Genomic DNA, 8409 nt, shown 5'->3' on the forward strand with positions numbered 1-8409 from the left:
GAGACAGCGGGGCGTTGTGTCTGAACTGGTGTGTGTGTTTGGGAAACTTGGCTTGAGAGAACAAGGCTGTTGCCTGATCAGCCCCCTTTGACCAACTAATGATTGAGTTTGTCCAGCACAGTGACCCGACTGGGCAGTCCAAGACTCACGGTTCTGGGGTGCAAGGCCGGGAGTAGCGAACTGTGTGGTGTTGCTGTGCAGGTTACTTCATGGGTGGCTGGCTAGTGGCACTCAGTGCTCAGGGCCGGCTCTAGGTTTTTTGCTGCCCCAAGCAAAAAAAATTTTGGCTGTCCCCCACCCCAGCCCTGGGCTCTCCCTCTTGCCCCCCACCAGTGCCCTCCTCCACCCACACCCCCTGCCACCCCAGCCCTGGGCTCCCCCCCGCAAACGTGACCCCCTCATTCACCACAGCAATCCCCGTTTACACTTGCAGTGGGGATCAGTTTCTCCTAGTTTTATTTCACTTTAGTATAAATCTTGCCCCCCCCCCCATCCCCTGCAACCCCATCTTTACCCGGAAAGGGATGGGGAGCTAGTAAAGAGGGTTCAGGCAGAGGAGCGGGTGTGGGGGTGCTTGGGGGCTCTACACTGGCAGAGAGTCGGGGTGTGATGTACTGGTGGAGGACGAGAGGGGGTATCAGGAGGGTTGCGGGAGAAGAGGTGCAGGGGAAGGGGGAAGTGTGGGAGGGCTGGGGGAGGGTACAAGGGGAGAGGTGCGGGTGAAGGGAGAGTACAAGGGGAAGGGGTGCGGTGAAGGAGCGATGGGGGGAGGTACAAGTGGAGGGGCTGCGAGCAGGATGGGGGGTACAAGGGCTGAGAGGGGCAGGCGCTGACAGCTGCTTCCCCAGCCCCGTTCAGGCAGAGCCGAGAAGACAGACACTGACCCCCAGGTGCCCAAGCTGCGGGGGTCCCCCGGCAGGGCAGTATCCCCCGCTGCCCCGCTCAGAGCCGGGCTCTGCCTCTCCCCACCCAGGGCAGGCAGCGCGGGGCTGAGGCGGGGGAGGTGCGCGGCGAGCTGGGTCCGGGGGCAGGAGGGGGCGGCGGCAGCTCCCTGGCAGCTCGGGCTGCCCAGCCACTCGCCCTGTCAGCGCGCGAGCCGGGATCCGCCCCCTGCCCAGCCCGGCGGCGCCTGCACAGCCCCCTCGGGCGGGGAAACGCCGCGCCGCCCTGGGGAGACTCAGAGTAGCAGCGGCAGTAGGACCCCTCCTCCCTCCCAGCCCTGCTTCCCTCCCTCCCCGGCTCCTCACACACAGGCTGGATGCAGTTCAGGCTGCCCGATGCTGGAGAGCCAGAGCATCATCCCCCGGAGCAGGGCTGGCTTTAGCAAGAGTGGGGCCCGATTCCTGGGGCTGGGGCACCACCAGGCCGGGCCTAGGCCAGCGCATTCGGCCAGGGCCGGGGCCGGCACCCTGGAGCCTGAGCCGAGCCGGGCCGGAGCCGCTTGGGCCGGGGCCTGGGGTGCTCGGCTGGGCTGGAGCCACAGGGCTGGGGCCGGGCCGGAGCCGGGGCCAGTGCTCCGGGCCCCGAGCCAGGCCGGAGCCAGAGCCGCTGGGGCTGGACTAGGCCACGCATCCCTGGAGCCCTCCTCGCGCCCCCCGCTCCCCCCCCAGCTTACCGGCTGCCGCCTGCCCCTGCTTGTTTTCAGACTTCCCGCCAACATCTGATTTGCGGGAAGCAGGGGAGGGGGAGGAGCAGGGGACGGAGCGTTCAGGAGAGGGGCGGAGGGGGAAGTGAGCTGGGGGCAGGGTGGACAGCTGCGGGGCCCTCTTAGGCGCGGGCCCGATTCAGTGGAATCGGCTGAATCCGCCTAAAGCCGGCCCTGCCCCGGAGCTGAGCCCCTCTCGCCGCCGCAGCCGGGCTCAGCTCCGGGGATGACGCTCCGGCTCTCCAGCGGCCGGGCAGCCTGACCTGCCGTCCAGCCTGTGCGACTCCGGCTGCCCTGAGCGCCATCTAGTGACTGCAGCCAGAACTGCAGCGTCCGTTCCAGCGCAGCCTGAAAGCCTCAGTGACAGGGAACAGCTTGGTTCAGGGCCGGCTCCAGCTTTTTGCGCCCCAAGGGAAAAAAAAGGGGGGGGCTGGAGTGCCGCCCCTTGGACAGTGCTGCCCCAAGCACATGCTTGGAGCGCTGGTGCCTAGCGGGTCCTGTCAGTGCTATATACTGGGCGTGACTTTGAATGCTAGTGGCTGTGTGGGAGCAGAGCCTGGAGGGTCTCCTGGGACCCAGCATGGCTCTGTTGGGCTTTCATCATCCTGATCCTGAAAGACGACCTGAGCAAGGAGGGGGATCCAGCCGACACCCTCAACTCCAGTAGCTTCAGCTAAATCCTGAACACACCCTGGCCGGGCCGGGCAAATTGGGCCCACACCCAAGGTGCTGTAGCCAGGGCGTCGTCACAAGGGGCTCAGGCTTCCCCTCACCGGCTGGGCCACAGACTCCTCTGCGGAGTCCGGCCCCTTCCCCGTGCTGGGCCAGCAGGCTTCTCCCTGCCCACTCCCTCCTCAGCTAAGGGCTCCAGCTCCACCCAGCGCCCTCCTCACCCTCGGGAGCACAGAGCTGCGCGGAGTCCCTCCCTGCCTGTGGCTGGGGCAGGACCCCATGAGACCAGCCAGAGCCAGGAGCAAAAGTTTGTAGCATGTGAGTGAGCAGGGCCGGGGCAGTCAGGCCCAGCAGAGCAGTCGAGCAAGGCTGGAAACAGATTCTGGAGGCTGGGAAGAGGGGGGATGGAGCTGAGCTCCATAAAGCCCGGCACGGGACTTTGTGGGGCAGGGCAGAGGAGGAGGAGGAAACGGGCTGGGGATGGCTGGGGATAGAGTGACCAGATGTTCCAATTTTATAGGAACAGTCATGATATTTGGGGCTTTCTCTTATATAGGCACCTATTACCCCCCGGCCTCTGACCCTATTTTTCACACTTATCTGGTCACCCTGCTGGGCTGGGAAGGGAAAAGAGCAAGGGGGGGGCGTCTTTGTCTGACTCAGTGAGGTAGCAGTGAATGTGCTGGGGCTTCCTGGGGAGCAGGCTGGTGCCCAGGGCCGTCCTTAGGATTTATGGTGCCCTAGGTGGGATTATTAAACTGGTGCCCCTGTGCCTGACTTGCTCTTAACAACACAAACATAAGCTTACAGTATTGGAAAACTTGCCACATGCACGTTATTAAACCCAGTTTAACTTAATTAAGCCCACTGTGATGCTGATGGACTAGCACTAAACGAGTAGCGCTATAGAAAAAATTCTGATTTGCCAGAATGATGCAAATAATATAATTTTTTTAATTTGTCAACATTTGATTGGAAATTGATATGAAGAGGTATTGAAACAAGGAGTTGTTTTGAATTCAAAGCAATCTTTCTGGCTTTTTTGGGCTGCAAAAGCAGTAATAATGTCATTGTATGACAAAGACAAAGTGATGTCTTGTTCGATTGCAGGACTAGCAAGACCAGTCAAGCATTCCTGACTCACTGTAGAACGGAGAGAGTTTTTAATGAGCTTTAGTTTTGAGAAACTCCGTTCTCCTGATGCTGCTGTTACAGGAATTGTCGGTAGAATACGAGTGGCAACGTACACATTAGGATATATGTCAACACGTTTGCTGGTATGAATAAATTGTACAATGTCCATCACCGATTTTGCATGTGGCAACATTGGTGACAGTGTCCTCAATTCTTCGTCCAGTTCAAGTCCGTTTAAATCAAAACTATCACCGTGCTTCAGGAGGCTCTCTAGGTTCTTGCGCTGTGACCTTGAGCTAGTGTGAAGACACCTCACAAGGCGCTCCGCCCTGACTGAGACACAATAGAGTTGGAAACCCAGGTCATTTTTACAAAGCCACTTTTTAGTTTTAAATGTATCGTGGGCATCAGTCTTAATGTCAGTTACAACTCTAGATCAACCTTCTACTGTAAATAGATCAATGGCATTATCCAGTTTAATAAGCTGGGTTTCCAAGCAGTGGGGAAATATAACCCCTAGTTTTACTCCTAGGTAAAGCACAAAGTGACCGGAATGAAGTCAGCACAGAATCATCTCATCTAGATTAAGGCAGCACAGAAATGTTACAGAAATCCTATTGTGCCTTATTTTTGTTTGGAAAGACATTAGCAATAGCAGCACATTTTGGGCACTGCCAGAAATACATGATAAATCACTGCCTCTAAAGTTCCATCAAAACTTTTCACAGCTCTAGCATGATCTGCTACACAGATTCTTCACAAGGAAGTGTCCCTGGCCTTTTTAACTCGTATTAACCATGTATTGACTTTATGAAAGTTGGACAAAACATTGTGAAAACGTAGGACATTGGCTGCCCAACCTCTGGGCTGGCAAAAGCTATCCTGACTCACTGGGAAAAAAAGCAAGAGAATCTTAGTACAACAGATGGTCACTCTATACCAGGGGTCGGCAACCTTTCAGAAGTGGTGTGCCAAGTTCACTGTCATTTAAGGTTTCCCATGCCAGTAATACATTTTAACATTTGTAGAAGGTCTCTCTCTATGTCTATACTATATAAATAAACTATTGTTGTATTTAAAGTAAATAAGGTTTTTAAAATATTTAAGAAGCTTCATTTAAAATCAAATTAAAATGCAGATCTTATCAGTTTAGTGTGATCCTTGCCTGGGACCCTTGTCTGGGACCCTAACTTTTGTCCTTGATTTTTCATAGGGATATATCCTGGATGGCCTTGAAAAGCAGGTGATTCCCTTACTAGTGCTCAAAAAATCATGAGGCAAACCCCCGAAATATCCCGAGATTGGCTTAAAAATCACAAGATTTTAACAATATAATACAATTGGGGTTTTTTATTTGCCTTTTGGTTTTTGAGCTTTTAGGGTTCCTGTTTGCCCCTCTCCCATGAGGGCTAGTATCTTGTATTTGTTGTTAATGAAAGCTGAGATTCTCACATACTCACAGGCCTCTACGAGGTGAGTCTCTAAAAAGAATAATAAATGTCGCTAGATCAGTGCTTAATTCCTAATGAAAGGTGCCAGGGCTCAAGCAATTTTTTTACTTTCATAACTGCCGCAGCAAGCCCAAAGGTACCAGGGCTATGAATTGCCAAGCCTACAGGTGCTGGAACTCAACCTTGGCAAACCCTTGCCGGGAGAGAGAGAGAGAGAGGGAGAGAGAGTGTGTGTGTGTGCGTGCGTGCGTGCGTGTGTGTGTGGAGAGAGAGAGAGAGAGAGAATTGGTTAAAAACCCTAACTTTCAGTACTCAGTGTTTCACAAACGTTAGACTGCCAACCTGTGACATAGAGATGTCTTTTGTTTAAAAAAAAAACCCATGAATAAAGCTACTTTAAGGGAAATTACTGCTTTGTCCAACCCCGAAGAGCTATGAGCTCTTTGCTCACCAGTGCTCATAAAACTTGTATTTGTCATGCCTTTTTGGTGACTTGAGTATTATGGTCTGTTATAAATAAAGTGCATTTCATTGATTGATTTTTAAAATTAAATTAGTAACTGGAAAAAATAGCCAGTATTTTTTTTTAAACCTGTGACAATTATAAACTACTGTAATCTGTCATTTACTTTCTAGAATCTAAAGTATATCTAAGTATAATCTAAAGTTCTCCTGCGAAATGCCGGCTGTGCAAACCCTTCCATGGCTGGATCATTCTTGTGTTTTTATTGTAAGTACAAATAAATATATATTACCAATTTAAAAGTATGTAATTAGTAATTTGATATATCGGGTGGTGCCTTTTTTTATGTGTTCGCTCCCCCTGATGTTAGAACCTGGCTACGCCACTGCCTGCGAGTGAGGGAGGGTGGAATCCCCTGCAGCTTCCCAGCGTCCCCCCCTCCTCTCATGCTTTGGGAAATTCCCCGTGGCTCCCCAGGCCCTGCGGATGGGGGAAAATCCCCCCTAAACCTCCCCAGAGGCCAGGGGGTCGGGAATCCCCCTTGGGAATCCGCCCCCAGTGCAAGGTGCAGGGAGGAGATCCTTTGAAGCTTGTGTGGGGGAATCCAGTTTCTGCCGGCAATGATAAAAGAAATAGTATTTTTCAGTTCACCTCATACAAGGACAGTAGTGTGATCTCTTTATCATGAAAGAGCAATTTACAAATGTAGATTTTTGTTATTATATAACTGTGCTGAAAAACAAAACAATGTACAACTTTAGAGCCAAGAAGTTCACTCAGTCCTACTTCTTGTTCAGGCAATCACTTAGGGCTAGTCTACACTACCCGCCTGGATCGGCGGGTAGAAATCGATCTCTCGGGGATCAATTTATCGCATCTCATCTAGACGGATAAATCGATCCCCGAATCAACTCGCTTACTCCCACCTTGTCAGGAGGAGTAAGCGCCGTCGACGGAGGAGCCGCGGCAGTCGATTTGCTGCCGTCCTCACAGCGGGGTAAGTCAAATAGGATACGCCGAATTCCGCTACGCTATTCGCGTAGCTGAATTTGCATATCTTAAATCGACCCCCCCCTTAGTGTAGACCTAGCCTAAGAGAAACAAGTTTGTTTATATTTATGGGAGATAATGCTGCCCACTTCTTATTTACCATGTCACCTGAAAGTGAGAACAGATGTTTACAGCAGGGTGAGCTGTGGGAGATCCCCCACCTCCAGAGGACTGGGGAGCTCTGGGGGATTTCTTCCCCTAGACTGGGGAACTGTGGGGGTTACCCTGCTGCCTGCAAGGACTAGGGAGCACCAGGGGTCCCCCTCATCCTGGGGGACTGAAGAGCTCTGGGGCTAGCCCACACTGGCAGCGACTGGGGAGCTGTGGGAGTTCCCAATCTGCTGGGACTGGGGATCTGTGGGAATTCCCCCCCAGGCTGGAGAGCTGCAGGGGTTACCCTGCCACCTGTGGTGCCTAGCGAGCTCCATGGGTCCACCTCATCCACGGGCCCTGGGGAGCTTCAGGAGATCCCATGGAGACTGGGGAGCTGCAGGACAATGCCCCTGCCGGTGGTGGCTGGGGAGTCATAGGGCATTCCCCCATGTCCAGAGCTGCAGGGGTCCCACACCCTTACAGGCACTGGGCAGTGAGGGGGATTCCCCACCACCTGGGGAACTCTGGGGGATTCCTCCCCAAGCTGGGAGCTGCAGCGGTTGCTCAGGTACCTGCAGTGGCCAGGGAGCTCCCAGGGTCCCCCAAACCGTGGAGACTGCAAAGCTGCGGGGTATTTCCTCCACTTGCTGCAAGTGGGGAGTGCAGAGCCTTGGGGGGATCCCCTCTGCCCCCAGCAGCTGGGGAGCTGTGGGGCATTTCCCACCCCAGACTTGGTGGCTGGGGATGTGTGGGGGATTTCTCCCCCGCCCGCAGGAACTGGGGAGCTCCGGGATATTCCTCCTGCTTATCGGAGACTGCAGAGCCACAGGGGATAATGCAAGGCCTACAGACACTGGGCAGCCGCAAGAGACACCCCACTCTTGTCTGTGGGGTCAGGAGAGCCGCAGGTGGATCCCCAATGCCCACAGAGACTGGATTCCCCCACACCCATGGGGAATAGGGAGCTTCAAAAGATTTCCTCCCTGCACCTTGCGCTGGGGAGCTGGGGACAGATTCCCAAGGGGGATTCCCGACCCCGTTGCCTCTGGAGAGGTTTGGGGGTGATTCCTCCCCCATCCGCAGTGCCTGAGGAGCTGCAGGGAATTCCCCAAAGCCCTGGGGAAGTGTAAAAGTAGAATGGATTAAAGAAATGCTGTATGTTCCTTTTAGCAGGAATGAGGAATGTTGAGATAAAGTTGACAGGAAAAGAAACATTAAGGTATTGAACAATGAGTCCACTTAAGCTGATGGTGGGACATTAACAGGAGATCGGTAAGAGTTAATAAGGAAATAAGATGTGTGTCTAGCCGCAGTTAAACTTATCAGCTCTGTTCCCTTTGTCATCTTGTTAAGTTCGTGCCCTTTTTATCTGTATAAATAAGTTTGGGCCTTGCATGGCACTCACATTATCTGGGTGTATTAGCAGAGCGCTTTTACTAACAGAGTGGTCCGGCAAATTGTGAGTCCTGAGTTCTGACTTTGACAGGAGCAACAGGGGATTCCCGCACACACACTCGTGGGGACTGGGGAGCCATTTCCTCCCTGCCCCCGGGGAAATTCCCCAACACCTCAGGATTCCCCCTGCATCCACAGGCCCTTGGGAACTCCAGAGGTCCCAGGCACTCACGGGGACTGGGGAACTGAGGGATCCCACAAGGCCCATGGGTAGTGGGGAACCACGGAGCATTCCCCAGTGCCCAGGAAGAGTGGGGAGCTGTGGGCCTGCAAGAACTGGGGACCATTGGCAGACTCCCTGCCACCCTCTGTTGGTGGCAGCTTGCGAGCTGCAGGGGTGTTTCCCCGCCAGCAGAAGCGACTGCAGAGCCACAGGGGATTTTTCCCCCTAACACCGTGGGCTGGGGAAATGCAGGGCATCCCCCCATCAGCTGGGGCTATGGAGA

Source organism: Malaclemys terrapin, chromosome 13 (genome assembly GCF_027887155.1).
Source record: "Malaclemys terrapin pileata isolate rMalTer1 chromosome 13, rMalTer1.hap1, whole genome shotgun sequence".
Classification (NCBI taxonomy): Eukaryota; Metazoa; Chordata; order Testudines; family Emydidae; genus Malaclemys; species Malaclemys terrapin.